Source organism: Chenopodium quinoa, unplaced genomic scaffold (assembly GCF_001683475.1).
Source record: "Chenopodium quinoa cultivar QQ74 unplaced genomic scaffold, ASM168347v1, whole genome shotgun sequence".
NCBI lineage: Eukaryota > Viridiplantae > Streptophyta > Magnoliopsida > Caryophyllales > Amaranthaceae > Chenopodium > Chenopodium quinoa.
Window position 1 is genome coordinate 1,893,683 of NW_018745000.1, and position 25,911 is coordinate 1,919,593.

Here is a 25,911-nt window from a genome sequence, read left to right on the forward strand (position 1 = left end):
CCTGAGGGATTGGCTAACTTCCTTAACAGTGATCTACCTATTCCTATCAACTTTATCACCTTTTTCTAACAAAGATTTACCCTCAAAAGGTGACAAGCATTATAAGACACTAAACCTCACAGTGGTTTGCAAGAGAATGACCGTCCCAATGACTCTTGTAGACAACGGATCGGCAATTAATGTCTGTCCACTCAGAACTACGAGGGTGTTAGGCATAAGGGATGATGACTTAACCCCGTCAACACAAGGAATAAGAGCTTATGAAAACACTTGTCGCCAAGCTCTTCGTAAGATTACCATGAATATAACGGCAGGAGCAATAGTTTACGCTACCTGACGAGGGGAAAACTAGGTCGTTATCTAATCTTCCCTCGGTCAAACTAAATTTATAAACACTTAACATACCTAAATACGAGTATAGAGGAAAGTCAAGGGTCGAACCCAAAGGAACGGTAATGTTCAAGCACTTTCAATTATGCGCCTAATCTAGGTCGAAGACGAAGGTAAGAGAAAATACTAACAACTAACAAAACAAGTAACCAAGGAAATAAAATACTAGGAATGGGGATCAACAAGTAATCATGTCAATTGCAACAACTTGGGAAGAACATGCCAATCAAAGGTTGTGAGGACTAAATGATAAGAGCAATCAATAGGAATCAAAGAGCTATCTCCTAGTTGTTAAGCTAGGGTTCACTATGAATAACGAACTAAGAGAATCACAATCAAAACCAATTGATAATTGCAATTCCTAAATCAATTGTTCATTTCATTAGCAATTACAATTCAATCTAGCATAATTCTCAAGGCCTAATTGAATTACACACATGCAAACCTTCATTAATCACTTTAATCTCAACAATTAATCAACACAATTCCAAAATTAATCACAATTAATCAATCATACAAGTTTCACCCAATTCCTAGCCAAAAAATACTCAAACAACATCATCAAATCAACTATCAACTATAGAGAACAAGAATTAACAAAATATCAAGAACAATTACTCTAATCAAACATCAAATATCAGAATCAAACCAAACAAACCTCAAATTAAACAAAGCAATTGAATGAGATAGAGTTTAGAAATTCTCATTGATAATTTAAAAGATCTCCAACACAATTGTCACACTTGCATCTTCAATCTCTCAATCACCATTGAAATTCCTCACTTTCTCTCTCTAAAACTACTCCTAATCTAGCCTAATCTAGAGAGAGAAAAGTATTCTAAAACTAAAGAATTACATGAATAAAGAATTAAGGAAACCAAAAACTATATAAATAAAAGGAGAAAAGAAGCTTAAAATCGTAAAAGACCTAGAAACCCGCGCCTGCGGAGAAATCGGCCGCGCCCGCGGAGGGGAACGGACACCCCGATAGCCGCGTCTGCGGCCCAAGCCCGCGCCCGCGGGGCCAAGGCCAGCGCCCTCGGGGAGCCCTTGGGACAACCGCGGGTGCTTACTGCCCAAATACGATAGTTTTGGAGCTGCAGCAACCCCGCGCCCGCGGGTACTGTAGCCCGCGCCCGCGGCAGTTTTCCAGGGCCAACTTCAGAAGGCTGTAACTTCCGATCTAAGAATTGTATAAAGGCGTGCAACCTATCATTGGAAAGATCTTCAAGTCTAGTTGTCAACCCAACTTGAATCACCCTAATCCGATCAGTAGAACTTGAGATATGACTATAACAATGCACAAAGGTCCTATTTGATACTTTGCAATCCTTCGTTTTCCTTTGTTTCAAACTCAAATTCAATTCCGAAAAGTGCATATTGATCCTAGTGGGTGCAATTTTCAATTCCCATGCATATAGCCCGCGACGTACCTACAAAACAAGACAAAGAAACGGAGAAGCAAGAGAAATAGCCGAGAAATGAATAAAATGATAAGAAAGCCATTAAAAGCATGCATTTCTCTAAACTAACACAAAAACACGCGAATCGAGCATTATTCTCTAAAAACACGACATAAACGACTACAAAGGAGCATAGAAATATAAAGAAAACCATAGCCTAAAGGTGCCATAAATGACACGGATCAAATTCCCCCAAGCTAAACTTTTGCTCGTCCTCGAGCAAAACAAAATCCAACACAAGGGAAAAATGATGACACTAATCAAGCAAAGAAAGAAACGAGAAAACTAGAGAAGATGGGAATATACACTAACTCACTTTCGTAGGAATCACGGTCAATTTTAGCAACTAAAGACAACCCATTTAAACCCCTTGATCGCCCTAGAGGACGAGTGATGCTTTCGTAAGGGTATCTTAAGAGTTTACCCATAACTCTTATAATAATACAAACAAGGCAAAGCATGAAAAAGAAAACAAAATACAAGAAAAGCAAACAAATGTTCATGAAAGGACTTTTGCAAATGTACAAGCACAATGAATGCAAATCTTTCTAAACAAGTAAGGGAGTGCACGCTATAAGATACCTAAGGTTGATTGAAACATAAAAATGCTAAGCATAAGAACTAGTTATCACAATCCACTTTCATGCCAAACGGTCTTACCGCGTTCCCCCTACTAATCTCATATCTCCCCATAGTGAGCATCTCATAGATTCCGCGAAGGAACCGGAAAAAGATCAAATTTTGGGCTACTCGACATCTTGACTTCGCATCCCCTTTCCTTAGGCAATGACCCATGATTCCCTCCCGCGAATAGTGACTCAACTTTCTAGATCGAAAGGTCTTTCCCCAAGGTTGTAACATAAGGCATAAAGGGTGAAGGTAGGCTAAAATTTAAAATTTGGAGGTTTTCCTAAAAAGTGAAACAAAAGGGTGATCAATCCTTAACAACACGATCAAGAAATCACCAAGCAAAAGCAACACCCCCAAGCTTATTTGAAGCTATACTTACACGAAATATATACAAAAAGCGTAAACGCTTCTCCCCCAAGCTTAAATGAAGCATTGTCCTCAATGCTTAGAAGGAGAAAAGAATACATCAAAATATTTTTGAATTTTCACTTTTTTCAAATTTTTTTTCTTTTTTTTTTTACTTAAACTTGCAATGTCCTCGCCTTTTGCTAAATTCGGACGACTTTTTCTATAGTGCAATTTATTAGTCCATGCCTTTTATGATTAAGGACGGCTTTTACTCAAACACTTGCCATTATTCACAAAGAAGACTTAATAACAAACTAGCACTCATAAAAACCAAATTTCCAACTTATCCACCACAAACTCCATCATACGTGATCAATTTGCTTCAAAAAAACCATGAATAGAAAGAAAATGAAACAAAAGTCCAAAGAACTAAAGATGTGGCTTGAAAAGAAGGAATAAGGCTGAAATGGTTGCAAGAAGGCAAATGGAAACCCAAAAACAAATATGAATCAAACTAACCTAAAAAAGAAAAATACCACCTCGAAAAAGGTGCCTTTGTCCTCCCTAGATAGCTCGGTCTCGGGTTTAAGAATCGTACATCAAGCTTTATAGATTAGGCTTGCAAAGTCAAGGACCCCATGCCGCTCATGCAAGAATATGATGAAAGCTTGAACAAATATAAATCTCACATGGTTGTAGCAAAAACTCACTAAGGTTGTCAAATCGAAGATAGGGAGCAACTACCAAACATGCCACAAACAAGTAGAATTCGGCTTCATGATCCCCCTAGTTCTAGACAACTACCTTATCATGCTTTATCCTAGAATCAACCAAACGTAATCTCAAACCGTGCACACCACTACCATTTTGGAAGAAAAGCATTCAATTTTACAAGTCCAAATGTTATTATGTCCAAAGCAAGAACAAAACAAAACACATTGCAAATTTGCCTTGATAGAAACACAAATCTTTTTGGAGTTTTTTAAAATATAAGAACATGGAAAAGCATATACAAAGGTGCATAGCATACATGAATCAACATCCCACCAAACATGATAGAATACCCTCCCCCAAGCTTGAATGAGACATTACACTCAAACATAAATCATATAATCCATGGGAGGGGAAAACAAGGAGATCAATCCAACAAACCAACATATGTCCAACAAGTCATCATCCACTAGAGAAAGAGCAAGGAAGGATATTATCGGATATTAGGTGGGTGTAAATACCCGCAAATGACCCAATTTAACCTTTCAAAGCTAATTTCTCAAGAATTAAACCTTGTTTCCATATGCTAGCAAAAATAGGAGTCGAACTTCCTTGATTCTTGATCCAAATCGAAGCACCGAAGTATATCAACTCATGTACCTAGCAAAAGGCACACAAAAATTTCCATGAGAGAAAATCTATTCTAAAAACAAAAGAAAATCTATTCTAAAACACGGGTTACTTCCCGAGATAGGCTTGCTTAAGGTCAAAGCTTGAACGCTCTAGTAAAATAATATTGCAACGATCGCAAGAGCTTGTCAAATGCACTACTACACATTTCATATGATAGAAGGTAGGCAAATAACGGAAGAAAAACGTGCAACAAGATCATTGCACGGATGTGAGAAGGGAGGTGCCAAAAGAAAGAAGAAGAAAGATCAAAAGGAAAAACAAGAAAATAAGAAGAAGAAGAAAAAGAAGGGGGAATAAAAGAATGGAAAGAAAAAGAAAAAGGCAAATCCTCCTCACTAAAATATTTTTTGGTGGCAGCATCACCCTTTTCCGCAACAATATACGAATGAGGGAAATTAAGATCATCATAGACAAGGGAGTCCCCAATAGGCTTATCAACAAAGGAAGGGAGAAAATAGGGCAATAGGGGATGTGGTCAAACCTTTGAGAAAAGGGGGTATGAGAAATAGGCAAAGGGTTCGCGACTCCCTCAACACAAGGTCTCACATCGCCAATGAGGGCATGAAAATCAATCATAGAGTCCTCAAATGAAGTTCTCTCACAATCGACATCTCCCTTAAGCTCAAAAACTCCAAAGGAATCAACCTCATCCTTCTTTTCACCACAATAAACAACATTTCCTTCCACAAACTCAAAACCTAAGTCCTCAAAAACGTGCATGAATGGATGCAAATATAACTCAAAATCATCTCTCTCCCTTGAAGCATCATCAATTCACTCACTTAGAAGGCTATGGGTTTTCATTTGACTCTCAATAAACACATTGGGCATAACCTCAAACAAGTCCAAACAATCATGGATAGAAGAGTCACATTCATACACTTGAGACTCATCATAATCAACCAAGGAAGAGGAGTTTAGATTCACAAAATCATCATAATCATCATCACTCTCAACTCCCTTTCCTTCACTCCTATGCTCAACAATAGGATCCTCACACACTCTTGGTTGTTCAAAATGATCATCATCATCATCCTCAACACACACATCAAATTGAGATTTGTCACAAACAAGCATCAAGGATGACAATTGGCTTTTTAACTCATCTTTTCTTCTCTTTTCCTCCTCAAGACGCTCCTCATTCTTTTTCATTATCTCTAATTGACCTCTCATAGAATTAAGAATCATCTCCTTACTAGGCCCAAACTCATTATCAAGCAAAATGCGCCTAATTTGAGACTCAAATGTATCAACAAGAGATTCAAAAGATGTAGAAGGTTGAGGCTCAACAAGAGAAGAAGAAGTACAACCAATATTGGAAGAATCAACATTAAGATCATGAGCATATACATCACATTGGGGAGTGGGGGCACAATTTATAACATGAGATTCATCATTAAGGGAATGAAGCACATCACAAGAAGGCATGGTAAATAATGAAGAATATTAAAACACACCATTAGCATCAACTTGAGCTTGCACTTCATTATCATGAACAAAAGGAGAAATAAAGTTGAAATCATGTGTTCTAGGTTCACTTAAGGGATCATGTGACAAATCATGGGAATTCATTCTAATATAAGAAGAATCAAGACATTGCATATCAAAACATCCCTAGCAAACCAAACATAAAAATCCCAAGCATCATTAATTGACAATGCTCTAAATTCACCATTATGCATACATTCAACTTCATCCCTAGTTTGCTCATTTAAACCAAAATAACAAATCTCACAAGCCTCCAAATATTACAACAATTATAGTCCAAAAATCCCTCAAGTCTAATGAAATATTCAGAAAAAGGCTCATTGCTATATTGAGGAAATGATAGACATGCCATTTTTTTTTTGACAAAACAAACAAAAATCAAATAAAAGTAAAAATATACACAAAGACCTAGACTCAAGCAATAAAAAACACTCAAACAAAGACACCGTTCCCCGGCAACGGCGCCATTTTGACGAAGGGGAAAACTAGGTCGTTATCTAATCTTCCCTCGGTCAAACTAAATTTATAAACACTTCACAAACCTAAATACGAGTATAGAGGCAAGTCAAGGGTCGAACCCAAAGGAACGGTAATGTTCAAGCACTTTCAATTATGCGCCTAATCTAGGTCGAAGACGAAGCTAAGAGAGAATACTAACAGCTAACAAAACAAGTAACCAAGGAAATAAAACACTTGGAATGGGGATCAACAAGTAATCATGTCAATTGCAACAACTTGGGAAGAGCATCCAATCAAAGGTTGTGAGGACTAAATGATAAGAGCAATCAATAGGAATCAAAGAGCTATCTCCTAATTGTTAAGCTAGGGTTCACTATGAATAACGAACTAAGAGAATCACAATAAAAACCAATTGATAATTGCAATTCCTAAATCAATTGTTCATGTCATTAGCAATTACAATGCAATCTAGCATAATTCTCAAGGCCTAATTGAATTACACACATGCAAACCTTCATTAATCACTTTAATCTCAACAATTAATCAACACAATTCCAAAATTAATAACAATTAATCAATCATACAAGTTTCACCCAATTCCTAGCCAACAACTACTAAAACAACATCATAAAATCAACTATCAACTATAGAGAACAAGAATCAACAAAAAATCAAGAACAATTACTCTAATCAAACATCAAATATCAAAATCAAACCAAACAAACATCAAATTAAACAAATCAATTGAATGAGATAGAGTTTAGAAATGCTCATTGATAATTTAGAAGATCTCCAACACAATTGTCACACTTGCATCTTCAATCTCTCAATCACCATTGAAATTCCTCACTTTCTCTCTCTAAAACTACTCCTAATCTAGCCTAATCTAGAGAGAGAAAAGTATTCTAAAACTAAAGAATTACATGAATAAAGAATTAAGGAAACCAAAAACTATATAAATAAAAGGAGAAAAGAAGCTTAAAATCGTAAAAGACCTAGAAACCCGCGCCTGCGGAGAAATCGGCCGCGCCCGCGGAGGGGAACGGACACCCCGATAGCCGCGTCTGCGGCCCAAGCCCGCGCCCGCGGGGCCAAGGCCAGCGCCCTCGGGGAGCCCTTGGGACAACCGCGGGTGCTTACTGCCCAAATACGATAGTTTTGGAGCTGCAGCAACCCCGCGCCCGCGGGTACTGTAGCCCGCGCCCGCGACAGTTTTCCAGGGCCAACTTCAGAAGGCTGTAACTTCCGATCTAAGAATTGTATAAAGGAGTGCAACCTAACATTGGAAATCTCTTCAAGTCTTGTTTCCAACCCAACTTGAATCACCCTAATTCGATCTGTAGAGCTTGAGATATAACTAAGACAATGCACAAAGGTCCTATTTGATACTTTGCAATTCTTCGTTTTCCTTTGTTTCAAACTCAAATTCAATTCCAAAAAGTGCGTATTGATCCTAGTGGGTGCTATTTTCAATTTCCATGCATATAGCCCGCGACGTACCTACAAAACAAGACAAAGAAACGGAGAAGCAAGAGAAATAGCCGAGAAATGAATAAAATTATAAGAAAGCCATTAAAAGCATGCATTTCTCTAAACTAACACAAAAACACGCGAATCGAGCATTATTCTCTAAAAACACGACATAAACGACTACAAAGGAGCATATAAATATAAAGAAAACATAGCCTAAAGGTGCCATAAATGGCACGGATCACTACCACCTTTCAAGTGGTAGATATTAAAGCTTCATTCAACTTCTTGTTGGGACGCCCTTGGCTTAATGACCTACAGGCCGTCCCCTCATCTCTCCATCAACAGGGAAAATCGATAGTTGGAGGAATCCCTATCACAATCTATTCATCAACATTAAGGATTAAAGCTTTGGAAAATCCAATCTTTAACGTGGAGCACGATGAAGACGATGAAGATTTGTGGGTCTTTAATGAAGAGGTCTCCTTAGTCGAGGAGGATGAAAGGACCCCTCTTTTCCATGACCCCCACTCTAATATGACGATAAATGTTATTCATATGAAACAAGGTCATTTTCCTGGAATGACTCTAGAAAAGAAGAAGGGAATAGCAAAATAGCTGGAATTACCTGGCCTCCCTAAGTTAGATACTTTCAGACTTGGTTTCGAACCGACTCGGGAAGATCTTAAGCGAGCCCAGGAAAGGTCTAAGGCGCGTAGGAACGCTCGGATCCAAAAGAAAGCAATCCCAATGGATCAATATCCTCTTACTCTCAATGGACAATTCATAAAAGAAGGAGAGGACTATCCATGCTACGAATTTCCCAAACCTTTTGTTGTAAATGGCATAAGGCAACCGGGATTCAAAATTTTCTTAGATTACTACTTTCTAGGTGAAATCCCAACTCCTATCCACAAGGAGAAAGCACCCCCATGCTTTGACTTTAATGTCATGGGATTATTATTTGGGAGAGAAAAAGATGTGCCGAGATACATAGAGGATAACTCCTCGCTCATCCAAACGGTCCTACAAAGCGAGAACTTTGACCCCTCAAAGCTCATCACTCTAGCAGAAGGATCTGTACAAGGGTGGCGCAAGACAGTCAAGGTGACTACTCCAAGTGGAAGTAAAATCTCCATAACGACAGGGCATGGACCGATGTTTGAAGAGTCATCTGAGTCAGAGTCCTTACATGTAGAGTCATCCAAGTCTTTAGTTGTAGCACCCCCTCTTTCTTCTATTTCTACTCCGATAATTGAGGAAACTGAGACGGTTGATATCTCAAATGATTCAACAATTAAAAGAGAGGTTAAAATCGGATGAACACTTAATGAACAAGAAATAACCTATTTAATTAATCTACTTAACGAATTTATTGATTTATTTGCTTGGTCATATGAAGATAAGCAAGGTATTAATAGAGAAAGAGCTCAACACACTATACCACTAATTCCAGGAATGAAACCTGTATAACAAAAGTGTCGAATGAAACCCGACGTATCTCTTAAAATAAAAGAAGAAGTTTAAAAATAAATAACAACAGGTTTTATCAGGGTATCGAAATACCCCGAATGGGTGGCCAACGTCGTCCCAGTTCCGAAGAATGATGGAAGGGTAAGAATGTTTGTCGACTATTGAGACTTAAATAAGGCAAGTCCAAAGGACGACTTCCCTTTACCACACATTGATATTCTGGTAGATAATACAACGATTCATGCACTTCTCTCGTTCATGGATGGATACGCAGGATACAATCAGATTCTCATGGCAAAAGGAGACATGGAGAAAACAGCTTTCATAACATCATGGGGTACTTACTGTTACACGGTAATGCCATTCGGGTTGGAAAACGCGGGTGCTACTTACCAACGAGTAGCGACTGCTCTACTCAATGACATGATGCACAGAGAAGTTGAAGTATATGTGGATGACATGATTGTGAAATCAAAAGATCACCTAGGCCGTCAAGTAGCCTTGAGAAAATTCTTTGAAAGGCTAGGAAAATACAACATGAGGTTTAATCCATCCAAGTGTGCTTTTGGAGTCACTTCAGGAAAGCTTTTTAGATATGTCATAAGCTCTAGAGGAATATAGATAGACCAAACCAAGATAAAGGCAATCATGTCAATGCCACCGCCCAAAACCTAAAAACAAATTCGAGGATTTGTTGGCCGGTTGCAATATATAAGTAGGTTCATATCCAAATTAATAACAATATGTGAACCAATATTCAAGAAGCTCAAAAAGAATGTACCAGTAATATGGGATGATGAGTGTCAAAAAGACTTTGAAAAGATCAAAGTATATATCGCAAATCCTCCCGTATTAGCACCAACACTTCCAAGAATACCTCTTAGGTTGTACCTAATGATCACCAAGGAGACAATGGGAGCCATGCTTGCACAAGAAGTAGAAGGTAAAGAAAATGCAATCTACTACCTAAGCAAAAAGATGCTCGAGTATGAAGTACGCTATACAGCGCATGAGAAATTGTGCCTCGCATTGGTGTGGGCCACAACCAAATTAAGACATTACATGCTCGTGCATATAGTCTTTGTAGTGTCCCAAATGGATCCACTTAATTATTTATTCAAGAAATCTACACTCAATGGGCGCATATCAAGATGGATAATCAATTTAGCCCAGTTCGACGTAAGATTCATGCCTTAAAAGGCTATCAAAGGATCTGTGGTCTCAGATTTCCTAGCAGACTTTCCAATAGAAGATTCAACGCCAATACACAAAAATGAATTTCCAGACGAAGACTTGATGGTTACAAAAGATGATACTTGGACTTCATACTTCGATAGAGCCTCAAACCAAAAGGGATGTGGCGTTGGAGCATTATTAGTATCACCAAAAGAGGATCATGTTCAATTCTCTATAAAGCTAGATTTCGACGCTACCAACAACGCTGATGAATACGAAGCATGCGTGGAAGGCCTTGAAACAGCTTTGGCATTGGGAGTGAATATATTATAAATATTTGAGGACTCCTCATTGATCATCAACCAGATTTCCAAAAGATGGAAAGTAAGGAGCGAAAGTCTAGCCCCTTACCAAACTTATCTAGAAACTCTAACCAATCAGTTAGAAAAGGTAGAATACACATATCTACCTAGAGAGGAAAAACAATTTGCCGATGCTTTGGCAAGACAAGCCTTAATGGTTAGGATTCCTATGGAAATCGAGAAAATGCCTCTAACTATAGAGAAAAGGCACAAACTGGCTTATATTCAAGCTATAGAAGATGATGAAGTGATCCAAGATGATGAAGAAGAAGAACCGTGGTACACAGATATACTTACCTATGTCACCAAAGGAGAATACCCTCCTCACGATGACAAAAGAGAAAAACGAGCATTAAGACTCTTAGCTTCTCAATACGTACTCATAGACAACGAGTTGCATAAAAGGGTACTTAAGGGTCAAGCTCTCTTATGTGTAGGAAAAAGGTATGCTCAAAGAGCTATGAGGATAGTCCACGAACGCATTTGTGGACCCATGTTAATGACAAAATGCTAGTCCAAAAGATAATGCAAGAAGAATACTATTGGACTACCATGAATAGGGATTGTCATCAATATGTGAAAAGATGCCCTAAATGCCAAATCTACGCCAATTTACAACATGTTCCTCCATCTCTACTCTACACCTACACTTCACCATGGCCATTCTCTACATGGGGAATTGATATTATTGGTAAAATTACTCGTCTAGGAATAGGAGGTCATGAATACATCCTAGTAACAATTGATTACTTCATAAAGTGGGTTGAAGCACAATCAAATGCTAAACTCACTTCAAAACATGTAGCACTCTTTGTTTTGGGGGTTTTTGTCCATCGGGAGAGTTACGTCACGAAATCTGGTCCGACGGAGTTGTACCTGCAAAACAACGGAGACTCCGGGTGGTTGGAGCTACGCCTCCAATGATCAAGTTAGTAACTTGAAAGGGAATAAAGAATGCAAAAATGTAGGTGGGGATTTGCTTTGATTCCAAGCTCAGGTGTTTCTTTGATGAGAGAGAATGTGGGTGAAATAAATGATTGAATGTGTCCCCACAATGGGGAAATATCTCCCTATTTATAGGGCATTGGAGAATGTGCCCCCATCTAGGTCACTTCACCTAGATTTTAGTGGGATGCGTCGTTTTACGACGCTTCTTGGGATTTGGGCCCTTGAAGGCCGCGATTTTAGAGATGTATCCAAGGGGCCATGTGTCAAGAGGATATTAAGCCACGTGGGCCATCCTAAACTCGACACGTGGCCGCCTCTCATTGGTCCATGTGTCCAGGGTATTTTTACCCTAAACATTTGCCCCTCACAGGGCTCACGTGCGTATCACGTGAGGCTTGTGACACTTGTCCACCTATTAAAGGTGAACGGTAACAGGTAGTAAAATTTGAATTTCAAACAAGGATTTCCCCCGTTTTCACTTTTTACAAATAGAAGTTTACCTCCCCATTTTTCCTCACCTTATTCACATATGACTTTTTAGAGAGAGAAAAAGAGAGATTCTAGAGAGAGATTCTCTGCCTCTGTCTACATTAAAGCAGTTTCAAGTTTCCGTGTGCTAGAAGTTCAACAACCGGTTTACCGGTTGTAGCGGTTTTCAGATTTTTCAGAGTTAAAGTAAGGTAACCGCCTGTACCATATTAGCTTTTCTCCTTTTCAACTTGTATACAATTTTTTCTCCTCTTATATACATAATTCTAGAAAATAAAATTGAGTTCTCAGTCCACTCACTCGGCACTACCTAGGACACTCAGTCGGTCCCCCGGAACGGCTGAGCCTAGAACAGGAGGTGCCTTTTCTGGTCTGTCGGAACCGATATGCTCATCTCTGAATTCCTCCCTCTCTGTGTCTGTGCGGGACACAATGGCCAAAACAAAACAGACGGCCAAAAGGTGTAGGAGCCGGCGCGCTATAGTAGTGCTAGCCGATGAGGTTGTCCTAGACGGGTACATAGGGATTTGGAGGAGAGTGGTTCTGATGAAGAGGCTCCGTCTACTTCTGGGAGCTCGGGGGTACGAAAGGTAGACGACGAGGGAGCCGCCTCCTTTAATGAAGTCGGCGACGCTGAGGCCGGCGAAGGGTCAAGGACCGAATCATCAGGCTCTGACCAAGATAATTTTGTGGCTGACTATCAGCAGCCACCTAAGGTCGCCGACTTACCCAACCCAAAACGGACTAGGATGCTGCCGGGTAACATTTCCCTACCAAGGAGTGGCTTTAGGGCTTTTAAAGAAAAGCACCCCTTTGGAAGGGGCTGGGACATCATCGTTCCACCGGCTGACGTTGTGATAGCCTGGAGCGATGATATTGATAATGCAGACCATTACTTTGTCTACTACGAGGCGGTCATCGAAGCCGGCCTCCGTTTCCCCCCCACCCTGGAATTAGGAAAATCCTGAAGGGGTACGATGTGCGATGAAGGGGTATGATGTAGGAGTTTCATCACCGCCTGCGAGCTCCAAAATATAAATCCAAGCTTCTCCGCCTTCGCTCACATGCATTATTTGAGCAAGGCCCCAGGCGGCTTTGGGGCATGGTATACTCTAACTACCTTGCCCCAATACTTGATGACTTTGGAAAAAGTGTCCAAATGGTCTGGGTGGAAGGACAAGTTTTACTTGATTTCTTCCCCAACTCTAAGGCATAACCGGACACTGCGCTGGTACAACACAGAGTCGGCTCTTCTAGGCAGGAAATGCCCTCTCCCGAAGTTGTCTACTAAGGCTTGGGGAGCAAATAATAGATCCGGGATTTTTTGAAACAACAACTGAGCCCATGGGTGATGGGACTCACATTATAGTTCCCAAGAACTAGATCCCCATCCGGACTTCTTCAAGGACGAGTGCTTCTTGTCCGCTCGCGGGCTAAGTACCATGTTTCCAAGGGTAGATTACCTTACATCCGAAGTGTTTGTTATTTTTATTTTTTGCAAACGTGCCACAATTTCTTCTAACTAGAATTCTATTCATGCAGCCGGCGCCTTGAAAATGATTGACCCAACGAAGACTCCGGCTAAGTCGGCGGTACTGCTGCGCAAAGAGGCTGCACTTGCCAAGAAAGTAGCCGTCGATGAAAAATAGTCTAAGAAAGGCGGGTAAAGACCGCCTCACTTTATATGTGTGTAGGCGTCGCTCGAAGTGCGCCTACGTTAAAGCATGTGTGAATATGCTTGGCACTCATAGAAGTGGGAATTGACGTATACGATTAGGGACAAGGAAAGTAGGGAGCCGCCAACAAGTTTTTAAGGAACTTGTAAACCGTTCACGGATCATTAAAGGCAACCACGATAAAGGGACAACGAAGGCAACAACGATTGACCCGTGAAGGTTACACCCCATTCATAATCCATGAGATTACTAACTCCATATAGTTCGGAACCACGAAAGGAGGATCGGGGATGATGGTACGTGTAGGGAATAATTTCAAGCCTTAAATCCCACTACCTCGAACCCCATATTGATCATACATTAAAGTACGATGGCGTCCAAAAGGGAAGATGATAGAGCAAAAGAGTCGCCAACAAGATTATAAGGAACTTGTAAACTCTTCATAGGATGAAGGTTACACCCCTTAACGATCCAAGAGATCGCCAACTCCATAAGGTCATGAACCAAATAAGGATTCGGGGATGAAGGAACAAATCCAACCTAAAAGAGATTGAACCTTCCCTAATAATAGGCCTCTACTTTATTCTGATCGTATTCATGTGCGCTTTCTGACTAACATGCAATCAATAGGTTAACCCTAAACCTGTTTAATCTATGTTGGTTGAATATTATGCACAAATAAATCTATTATTGGCGATCACTTGAATTATAATCAAAGTTAACCTAACAAGATTATTAATTATCTTATTAAGCGTGATTACAAGTACCAATTCCCTTTAAACAAGCATAAAAGGTGTGATCTAGCAATAAAGAATAAATAATCAAGCAACACAATAAATAATCAATATCATGAATAATAATTATAATAATAATAATATTCATAATCATAAATTATAACGATTATAATCATAATCATGTTCACGTTAAAGCATGATAAAAATAGCAAGATCCTAGGCATGATACTAACAAGATTAATAACAAACCCTAGCATGTCACTAAGCAATAAAAATCAAATCTTTAACCCTAACATGATACTAACAATCATAAATATTAGGAAGAACATAGGAAGCATCGCAACAATCATATTTAATATTAAAATTACCCTAGACATGATACTAGGAATATTATAATAACAATATAAACATGATTTCTACATCATAATATCAATAAATCATTTAAAGTACTTACTTTGATGCCTCGTATCTCTTTCTGATAACAAAATACACACGTTAGTAACTTCAAGGAAAATAATAATCAAAACAATTTAATTAAATAATTGAAATAGAGATTTGGGACCAAACACTCATAAATTAAAAACCTTTCACGTCTAGGGCGAAGGCAACTTCGAATATGGCTAGGTGTTTCTAGATCTTGTGAATGCGGAATTTTGTATGAAAACAAAGAAAGAATTGAAAGAAAGATGAATGGAAGAGAATGCTAATTAAAACTTGTGAATGAGGAGAATTGGTGAATGATAGATGATGAATTGGTGAAAATTTGTGAATGAAAACGGAGTTTTTGATACGATATTTATAGAGAAAATTATCCAAAAAGGATAATTTAACAAAACAGAGTCTGACGCACGGAAAACAAGGTTGGCGCCAACCCTGGCTAGCTGGCGTCAGCCACCAATGGCTAGCGCCTGGCGCCAAGCCTGGTTCCAGGCGCCAATGCCTGGGGTTGGACGCCAAACTGGATTTTAACGCGTTTTTGAAAATCTGATAAATTTCCTGTACTGGAGGATAAAATAATACAATTTCTTCGAAAATGCTATTTGATTTTGATTAAAACTCTAAAAAGTCAACAAAGTCAATTTATCAATGCTAATTGAATTAGGAATGAAAAGAACCTTCTAGAAGATTCTAGAAGACTAAAACCATTCCTAATTGCATTAGGAATGATAAATCATATTAGGCCCTCCCCAAGATCATTGGGCCGTACATAAAGCTCAAACTGGGCCCAGTTTTGTAAATTAGCCATAACTTCCTCAATATCCATCGGAATTGGGCTTATAATATATCGTTGGAAAGGTCTTTGCAAGCCCCATCCAACTACACCATTATTGGACCCATATCATGGACCAACAAAACTGGATTGGCTGTTTTCTTAAAATAAAGTTTTCAAAAGACAGAAAGAAGAGAAAAGAAATAAAAACTTTTCGCAACACTAGACCTCTCCACACTTTCGTTTCATTCGATTATGATTCGACGCGAAAGGTACTCATCACTGGGTTTGGTTTTGGGGAGACACAAGTGGGTGTCTACAGAAGCCCCCACTTTAACTGAGTTTGGAGAAACGCAAGTTTCGAAAACAAAAGTCAAAGTATCGATAGGGACGGAGAATGATTTAGAACGTTCTGCGATCCTAAATCACTCTTGTAACGCCGATACCTGCAAAACTAGCATTAGTTAAACAGATAGAAGAGTTAAGAAACGCGTATCTTGCACCGTCGAGCACACATCTCTGAAAGTAACCGATTGTTTTGATGACCTCCTGCAAGCTAGAGAATTCAATCCCGCTTGAAAACCGCTACGCTCGTAACTGCTTCCAGTTTGGAAGATTGCTTCGCCTGAAACGATCCTCCTCCGCTTTGATAATATTCCACATCCAAGGGAACACCGTCGAAGATTGTTTCTCTTGAAACAATCCTCAATTGTTTGTGACAACTCTCCACAATCTAGGGAATGCCACCTTGCTGTTTTGATGTTCACACGTCTCTGAACAAAGAGCTTCCTTTTGATATGTTCACGCACCTCTGAACAAAGAGTTTAATCATAATAGGATGCCCACGCGTCTCTGAGCAAAAGAGATTTTGAATGATATGCCCACGCGTCTCTGGAGCAAAAGAGCTTTGATGATATGCCCACGCATCTTTGGAGCAAAAGAGCTTTGATGATATGCCCACGCGTCTCTAGAGCAAAAGAGCTTGAATGAAATGTCCACGCGTCTCTGAACAAAAGAGCTTTGGTTGATATGCCCACGCGTCTCTGAGCAAAGAGTGCGATTGATATGCCCACGCGTCTTTGAGCAAAAGAGCTTGAATGAAATGTCGACGTGTCTCTGAACAAAAGAGCTTGAATATAGGAAATGTCCACGCGTCTCTGAACAAAAGAGCTTGAAAATAGGAAATGTCCACGCGTCTCTGAACAAAAGAGCTTGAAAATAGGAAATGTCCACGCGTCTCTAAACAAAAGAGCTTGAATGAAATGTCCACGCGTCTCTGAACAAAATAGCTTTGATGAAATGTCCACGCGTCTCTGATCAAAAGAGCTTTGATGATATGCCCACGCGTCTCTGGAGCAAAAGAGCTTCTGATGGAAATGGTCACGCGTCTTTGAACAATAGAGCTTCAGTGCTTAAATGTTTGTTGCGATAATGTTCTGAAGAAAAATTTCCAAAGACCAACGTTTTTCGATCTCTAAAGCTCGCCTGAACTTTTCTTTCGCTAAAACCAATATGTCGGTGTTTCCGTAATGAGCCATATCTTAGGCGCTTTAAGCTAAGCGAGACGATCTTTCATCAGGTCGACCACTTATTGTGATTGTAATCAAACTGACTACTTAATCATGTCAAATTGCTTATAGGGGCTAACTGGCGCACCAAGGAACCCAAAATTGCTGTATGAAGTCGAAATCACCTTTCTGAGAGGCTTCGAGCTCTGCTGTTGTTGAGATATTTCTGGCGCCAAGAATTGATTCTGTCGCCGAATGATGTGATAGGGTCTTCCCTGTTCTGCTACACCTGTATTTATTTTTTACTATAGAACTTTGGCAATTTCTTTAATTATCTAAGGGTTGACCTAAGGCTTAATGTAGCTTGACTCATCAACTTGACACGACTCAAGGTATAAACTTGACTCGATATGTTTGACTGACTCGAGGTTGACTCGACTCGAAGTAACATGACACATGTGACTCGTGACCCAATGTGTGCATTGTAATGTGATCTTGCGACTCGAAAATGCAAAAAGCAAAAATTTTCCGTCATTTTTGTGGAGGGTACCGACTTTCTCCCGGAAAAAAAAAAGAAAAAAAAAAGGAAGAAAAGTTTGAAGATGCATGTTGAATGAGCTTAGTCAAATGTCATTTCATACTACCTCTCAAGGTGCAAGGATTAATCCATCCTAGGCTATCTCAATGGTTGACTCAATGATGAGAGTATTTGGGTATCTTAGGCACGGAGGCTAAGCACTTCATACTTCGTGATGCAATGACAATTATGGGTGATGTTGATATGATAAGGTATGCTTCAACGTTGTGTTAAGATTTCATGACAAAGGGTTCCTAAAGGGAAGTATATTTGGTCATGTATCTGTGCAGTGAGTGATAGTGACACTAAAACTAGGCCACAAGAGCTAAGTGTGTGGAAAAACATATTGTTAGAAGAGCCAAATAATGGTGACTCTTAGGCTAGGTAAGCTAATGATGTAAGGACCAAGCCCCCAAGTCTAGCTCTAAGTGAAAAGGGATGAGCATTGGAGATTCCTTGATATGATCATGGTGCAAGTATGTGAATGTGAATATGAATGCATGTTTATTACGGCCGCACCTCGATGTGAGGTTGCCTACGTATCTGTTAGGAATCAGGCCGAACGTAGCTCTAGTCGAACCTCGCACAAGTGTGTGTACCTCAAAAAGGTCTTTTAAAGGTTGTAACGCAGTTAGGCTAAAGGTTATAGAAGAAGGGGATAAAGGCTCAAGACCCTACACAAGCCCCCAAGGTGTGCAACCTTGCTTCTGAATCTTTGTATTTTCATGCTTGAGTTTCTACTGTTTTTTTTTAGCTCTCTTTGCTTTAGCATTTATTTTTATTTTTATAAGTGTGAGCAATCTCGATCATGCGGTCTATCACTCGCTTGGCATTCATGTTTCTCAGGCACGGTTAGATAGATGTGGGTTGAAAAAAAAAAAAGGTCTACCGTAAGGCAAGGCTCAAAGCGGTTTATGAAGAAAGGGTGAAATGAGATATGATGTGGCTACAAGGGGTGCCTCAAATCATTGGTATACCTTGTGCTTAGCTCGACATGGATTTTTTCTTTTTTTTTTCTTTTTTTTTACAATGCAATGTGATGATCATATGCAAGGAAATAAATGCTCATTTTTATTAATAGAAAATAAATAAAGAATCTACAAAAATTAATCTAATGGGAAAGAAAGGTGCCTATGCTAAACTTATTGGGGAAAGGAAAAAATGAAAAAGAAATAGAAAAAAAAAGGTCATGAAATCTTGTCATTGCAGCTCGCCTCTTGTCTTGTGTTGTTCGCTTCATCATCACCCGGTCTTCTCGCTAGCTAGAGGCAATGGGATCTTGTTTGCTTCTATGTGATCTTGAATGAGGTTTTGAAACCTGTAGCATTCATCAGTGGTATGACCATTTCCTCGATGGTACTTGCAATAGGAGTTTGGATTCCATCTTGAAGATCGATTTTCTGGTGTTGGATCGTCGGTAGGGCCAATAGGTTTGATTAATCCTCGATCATAGAGACGATCGAAATCAGTATCGTAGGTCATTCCAATGGGTGTGAACTCTCGGCTGGGTTTCCTTTTAGATCTTTGATTGTCCACGGCTAAGACATCATTATGGTCAAAGGTACTAACATTATTACTAGAGTGGGCGTTTTTGGGAGAAGAAGGATTGTCGCTCTTTTTTTCTTTCCAGCCACCATGGTTACTATTGTTAGTAGCTTTTTGCTTTGCGAGGTCGTCTTCGATTTCAACTTCGATGTCATAAACGGCCTTGAAAGTATTCAAGTTGTGTTGATATTTTAAGTGCTTTGAATACTTTTCTTGGAGATTCTTAATAAACATCCTCACAGACTCCTTTTCGGTGGGGACCTCAATCATCTTGGCGGAAGTTTCCCTCCACTTATTGAAGAAAGAAGTAAAGCCTTCGTTCTCTTTTTGTCTTAGCATCTCAAGTTGTCTAGGGTCGGTTTCAACTTGGATATTGCACTTGTACCTATCAACGAAAGCGTTTACTATCGATTCCCAGGTAGAGGTTTTCTCCTTGTCAAGGGAGAAGTACCATTATTGGCAAACAGTTTCAAGAGATAGTGAGAACAGAGAGGGAAAAAACTTCTTATCGATACCCTTAATGCTCATTATAGTTTCAAAGCTCTTAGATGGAAGTAAGGGTTATCTGTTGCCTTGAATTTAGGGATGTCAGTGGTGTTGAACTTATGCGGAAGAAGTTCCTTGTCCAGCGAGACCCCTTGTGAACTCATGCCCTGAAATTTATAGTCACTAGATAGCTTGCTTAGACTCTCTTGCATGAGGTTCATCTGTTGTTGTTTCACGGGGTCATCGACCCTAAGTGCGAGAAGTTTCAGTGTCTCAGTCACAGTAGCCAGTTGGTTCTTAAGATCATTGACTTCTTCTTGAGTTGTCATTATCTTCTTAGTCTTCCTCTTTTGACGAATCGGTTTATCAAAAAGCGAGACTTGAATAAAGAGGTTGTTCTTGATTAATCACCCTTCTCTCCTCGACCAAGTACTGTGGAAAAGGAAATTGGGGATATTTATTGTTAATTATTTGACTCAAACTTTATTCAACATACAATGGATGGAGGAAGTGAAGAAAAATTGGAATAGAATGTGAAAGAAGATTTAGATGGAGGGATATGAAGAATTAGGAATAGAATGTACCCCCCAACTCAAATAACGGAAAAGACCGACTCATGCATGAACCTAAGACATGACCATGGTGATGTACACTCAAAGTGTGTGCTAAGACCAGTGAGTGTAGATGGTACGTTAAGACTCGTGTCATGACCATTGGCTAGACTATGTGACCAAGACTCGATTAATGACTCGACAAGGTGTTATTGACAGCGGAAATTAACCGAATTTATTAGCAAACTGGTTAATTAGACCCTAGGTGATGACTCGACAAATAATCCGAACTGTCGCCCAAGCAATAGGACTGGCGTCACACTGTGGAGCTTGGCGCCAGACAACATTGCTGTCGTCAGGCGCTACACTCCATAGTGTGGCACTACAGCTCAGACCTTCGCGCCAATAGTGGGGCTTCGGTCTGGGACTGTTTTCGGTATTATTAGTCAACTAGGGTTAGCCTAAAGTCGTACTAGGTCGATTCCGATTAAAATATTAGACTTTATTGACTCAAATTAAATAATTAATCAATTAATTAATTAATTTAGGCAAAGTTCTTTAAGTCATTAATTTATTTAATCTCAACACAAATCAACAAACGGTTAAGAGAAACATAGGATATATATGCACAACAAATAATGCACAATTAGTCAAGTAGGCACAATATGATGCAATGCGTTTGCAACCTAACCATGGCTCTAGTTCTCTAAAGTTCGGGATATGGTTTAGTCAAAGAGGGTCCATGGTTAATTGTCCGGATGCACCGCGCGGAAGCCTAACCGTGAAGGGTTGGCGCGAGTGGATGGGACACCGCGAGTTTTAGAAAAGCTCGCTTCCATGGTTTGGTGAATTCAACATCTCAGATGTACACTATGTTGCACGGAGAATTCAATCGGGTAGATGGAGCATGAATTCCCATAGGGTTATGTCCATATGTAGAACACATATGGGTTTCAGAAAAATGAGAAAAAATTCAATCAGGAAGTAGGATCGAGCAAATAATACGAAAAACTGGTCGAAATTAAAACGCATATTTCTGGCTCAGTATTGGGGGAAATTGGCGCCAGCAAACAGAGACTGGCGCCAACTTTTAACTGTAGCACCTGGCGCCAATACTGGCGTCTGGCGCTAAGGCTAAAAGTGTGGCGCCAAGCTCTGGCCCCTAACGCTACTTCCCACATGCCTCAGCAGCTTTCTGTGCTCGATAAAATCTTCCAGTTTTGCGTGGTGTTATTTCAGTCCTAGTTGTGAGAGACATTTCTCAAATTTCCTACGTGTAAAATCCTATGTTTTTGACTCATTACGGATGGTCTTTCCAAGGAGATCCTTTTTATGCATATGACAATAATGTTAATCAAAATTACGCACATGAAATACTTAGAACTTTTCGAGTCTCATCCACTCATTCTATATCATTGCTGATACAAATTCAGGAATAATTTCAAGCCTTCAATCCCACTAGCTCGAACCCCATTGTGATCATACACTAAAGTACGGTGGCGTCCAAAAGGGAAGAAGATAGAGCAAAAGAGTCGCCAACAAGTTTTTAAGGAACTTGTAAACCGTTCATAGGATGAAGGTTACACCGCTTAACGATCCAAGAGATCGCCCACTCCATAAGGTCATGAACCAAATAAGGGTTCAGGGATGAAGGCACAAATCCAACCTAAAAGAGATTCAACCTGCCCTAATAATAGGCCTCTACTTTATTCTGATCGTATTCATGTGCGCTTTCTGACTAACATGCAATCAATAGGTTAACCCTAAACCTGTTTAATCTATGTTGGTTGAATATTATGCACAAATAAATCTATTATTGGCGATCACTTGAATTATAATCAAATTTAACCTAACAAGATTATTAATTATCTTATTAAGCGTGATTACAAGTACCAATTCCCTTTAAACAAGCATAAAAGGTGTGATCAAGCAATAAAGACTAAATAATCAAGCAACACAATAAATAATCAATATCATGAATAATAATTATAATAATAATAACATTCATAATCATAAATTATAACAATTATAATCATAATCATGTTCATGTTAAAGCATGATAAAAATAGCAAGATCCTAGCCATGATACTAACAAGATTAATGACAAACCCTAGCATGTCACTAAGCAATAAAAATCAAATCTTTAACCCTAAAATGATATTAAAAATCATAAATATTAGGAAGAACATAGGAAGCATCGCAACAATCATATTTAATTTTAAAATTACTCTAGACATGATACTAGGAATATCATAATAACAATATAAACATGATTTCTACATCATAATATTAATAAATCAATTAAAGTACTTACTTTGATGCCTCGTATCCCTTTCTAAAAAAAAATACACACGTTAGTAACTTCAAGGAAAATAATAATCAAAACAATTAAATTAAATAATTGAAATAGAGATTTGGGACCAAACCCTCAGAAATTAATTACCTTTCACGTCTAGGGCGAAGGCAACTTCGAATATGGCTAGGTGTTTCTAGATCTTGTAAATGCGGAATTTGGTATGAAAACAAAGAAAGAATTGAAAGAATTGAAAGAAAGTTGAATGGAAGAGAATGCTAATTAAAACTTGTGAATGAGGAGAATTGGTGAATGATAGATGATGAATTGGTGAAAATTGGTGAATCAAAACGGAGTTTTTGATACGATATTTATAGTGAAAATTAGCCAAAAAGAATAATTTAACAAAACAGAGTCTGACGCACGGAAAACAAGGTTGGCGCCAACCCTGGCTAGCTGGCGTCAGCCAACAATGGCTAGCGCCAGGCGCCAATGGCTATCGCTTGGCGCCAAGCCTGGTTCCAGGCGCCAAATGCCTGGGGTTTGACGCCAAACTGGATTTTAACGCGTTTTTCGAAAATCTGATAAATTTCCCGTACTGGAGGATAAAATAATATAATTTCTTCGAAAATGCTATTTGATTTTGATTAAAACTCTAAAAAGTCAACAAAGTCAATTTATCAATGCTAATTGAATTAGGAATGAAAAGAACCTTCTAGAAGATTCTAGAAGACTAAAACCATTCCTAATTGCATTAGGAATGATAAATCATATTAGGCCCTCCCCAAGATCATTGGGCCGTACATAAAGCTCAAACTGGGCCCAGTTTGGTAAATTAGCCATAACTTCCTCAATATCCATCGGAATTGGGCTTATAATATATCGTTGGAAAGGTCTTTGCAAGTCCCATCCAACGACACCATTATTGGACCCATATCATGGACCAACCAAACTGGATTGGCTGTTTTCTTAAAATAAAGTTTTCAAAAGACAGAAAGAAGAGAAAAGAAATAAAAACTTTCCGCAACACTAGTCCTCTCCACACTTTCGTTTCATTCGATTATGATTCGACGCGAAAGGTACTCATCACTGGGTTTGGTTTTGGGGAGACACAAATGGGTGTCTACAGTACGAAAGTGAGTTGTGGAGTCACATTCGCCCGTATTGGCCTCTACTCGATTCTTATAGTGATAAGTGATTCCTGCGATCTCAAAGGCATACAAACAAAATATTCTATTCGCTCCAAACTATTATTAAGCTAAATTGGTTTAATATTAATGCAACACATAATTCTATAAAATTTGTGATCACTTGAATTAAACAACAAGATTAAAAAGGAACCTAAACTAGTTGTCCAAATTATCTTGTTAGGCGTGATTTTCAATTACATATTCCCTTTAATATGCAATATGGTGATCAATAAAAAAAAATATAATAGAATCAACATTAATATTGGAAGCAATTTAATAATAATAGCGTTAGTCAAATCAAATAATAAATAAATCTAATCATGATACTAGCAAAAAGAATAAAAATAAGAGTAATTAAATTAATTAATTACTCACATTCTGCGCGTTCCTTTAAATTGCTACATCATGAATAAACTGTTAGTAACTTCAATAAAAAATATAAAGCAAATGAAAATTAAATTAAATAAATATAGATTTCATTTGGTCCAAACCCTCACTTATTTATACCTTTCACGCCTTGGTTTAAGGACGGAACCTCAGGTTTAGTATAGACTCTTTGGAGTGCTTAAGGGAAGAATGGTGTAATTAGAAATATAGGTTTAAGGCTTACAATATGAGAGAGAGAGAAGAGAATGATATTTGGTGTAAAAGAGAGAATGAAAGAAGGATTTGATGATCAAGCTTGTTGATGATTGGAAATGGGGAGATATGACCTCTATTTATAGAGAAAAAAGAAGGTCGAAGAATCAAAAAAAGATAAGAGTTCGAATCGGATAAAACCCTTGCGATAGACAATAGTTTTAGCAGTTTTTTGATTTTATCATATTTTTTGATCCGAAAATCGGAATAAGATGAATAAGATCTTTGGAAAGCTCTTGAATTCTAGTTTCTAACCCAATTAGAATCAAATTAAAATATTTTATAGAATAAAAGATATGGCCGAAATAGTGAGACGGTGTCAGTTTTGGATAGAGTTTGACATTTTATTCATATCTTTTCCGTTATAGCTCGGAATTGATATTATAATATGTCATTGGAAAGATAATTTCAAGGGCTATCCAACCATATAAAATTTGGATAAAAACTATAAGACACTTCAATAATATTTGTCTATCTTTTAATGTCTTTCAATTTCGATAAAATTAGGACTTTAAAAAAAAAGGAGTTTTATTCAATTTCAAACTCTTTAATCTTATCTTTTCAAAAAAGGATAATTAAGATCTTTTAGAAACTTATAGAAGCTTCTAATTAATCCTAATTGGTTTAGGAATTGGATCGAATCATTTGGACCCTCCACATGATCATTGGGTCGTAGGTAAGGTGGGCTTAGGTTCGGTTTGGGCTCAGTTTAATATTTTGGCCATAACTTATTCGTTATAACTCGGATTTGGGCTTATAATATATCGTTGGAAAGCTCTTTTAAAGACCCATCCAATTATTCAATCATTGGACCCCGATTATGGACCAAAATAAACTGGATTAAACCTTTTTATAAAAAAGACACGAAATGAATGATTTTAAAGGATATGAAATGAATTATTTTGGGTTTAAAGGCACGAAAAGAGGAAAATAAGTTATGGTTTGGGGAAATGGGCTAGGAATTAGGTTGGTTTATGAAATGGAAGTATGGATTTAAGCACTCCAAAAATTAAATACTCAACCAGACCAATAATGGCGGTGAAAGGTTGTTCATCATTGGGTTTGATTTTGGGGAGACATTTTAAGGTGTCTACAATGTGTATATATACATTTTTTTTACTTAGGCAATTTGTCGGTTGGGTATATTGACCCTTGTTCCTTTCTCAAGACTCTGCAAAGCGGGTGCCACGGTCCTTCTCCAAGCTTCTCAAAAGGCAAGTGGAGGATCTGGAAAAGGCTCCGGCTGTGAAGGCCGCCAGAAAGGATCGCCCTCCCTGGACAAGCTCTACTGCCAAATCCGATCGTCCAATGACCGGAGGCAAATCTCCTTCTGTTTTGAAAATTCTGACCGAAAGCTTCAAACGTTCGCAACAGAAAGCGTCGGATGCCTCAACGGCATCAA